This window comes from Benincasa hispida, chromosome 10 (genome assembly GCF_009727055.1).
Source record: "Benincasa hispida cultivar B227 chromosome 10, ASM972705v1, whole genome shotgun sequence".
NCBI lineage: Eukaryota > Viridiplantae > Streptophyta > Magnoliopsida > Cucurbitales > Cucurbitaceae > Benincasa > Benincasa hispida.
The window spans coordinates 3,775,155-3,776,517 of record NC_052358.1 but is presented as its reverse complement, the minus strand read 5'-3'; positions in this window follow the sequence as shown (position 1 = coordinate 3,776,517).

Here is a 1,363-nt window from a genome sequence, read left to right as displayed (position 1 = left end):
AGACTGCTATTCGCGATAAACAGCCAGTACAAAGAGATCTGTCCTGCAAAATATCACAAACATGTTCAACAATAACCGTTAACCAATCCCCGGCAATGGCGCCATAAACTTGTAAGGCATGTGATGACATAATTTTAATCTAAGCTTGATGACATAAAATGCGATGATGCCATAAACTTGTTGACATGTATGAATATGAATGAATAAAATTAATCTTCTTATGTCATACAACATATGGATGATTACGATGATATGCGATACTACTTCTAGATATGCGATATTAATGAATGTTCTTGTAGTATGCCGTGCATTGTCACAAGTTTCCTTGTGTTGAAAGCAAGTATAATTTCACCACAAGTTTCTCGATGTGATCCGAGGTTGAACACAAGGATTTTTTTAGGTTAATTGCGTTATATTTGTGATATATAAGACCGGGGGTTTTTTCAATTTAATAAGTGTTGTTTGTACATGCGATAAAGTAAATTGTGCAGTAAAGTAAAGATAATCGATAAAAATGCGATAATAAAGTAAATTGCGATGAAAGTAAAGTGCAATAAAATAAACCTAAGCTATGATGATACAAGATACTGAGGTTGAGACTGACTATGAAGAATATACAAAGATCATGTTATGCGGTGGCAAGGCTTATGTGCGAAACTGAAAGAGAAAGGATAATTAATATAAACAATGCAAGTTTCTTAATTACGTTGAAGATATAAGTACGGTTCCGCTTTCCCTTGGCGTACACCTCTCAGTGATCGGTCGCGTTTCCCACTTCTCTATGGTGAAACAGGGACGAACGTAGTGAATGCAAGGTTGCTTCCATCTCTGGAAGTACTTCTTTCTTTAGTTAATGCATTCTTCTAACCTTCTCTCAACAGATCAGAATGGCATCTTCACTTCTGCTCTCACAGGTGAAGATGTCGTCTAGCATGCTTTAGCTAAACATCTTTATTTCTTTAGCACAGATTAAGTTACTTGTTTAATTCATATTAATCACAAGGGATTAAGAAAACATCGTGGAGAAATTGATTAATGGAGGAACGAAAATAGACAGATGTGTGGAAATGAAAGTGATAATGACATTTAATTATAAAATCAAGCGTCTGATACATGGTTGTGAATGATTTAGACTAAGAAGATGAAATACAATTGATGAATAAGAGTTAGAAACACATACAAAAGAGTGCCAATGTCTTGACACCGATCTGGATGGAGAGATTGCTTGCCGGTATAAATGGAGTGAATGGAAGGATGAGCTTCCCTCTCAGGCTTGCTCAACTGGTAGAGTTGATCTAAATACAGAGCTTTATGGCGGGGATTTGGAATGATTCACCCTGAGACTCACCTCTCGACCTTGTCT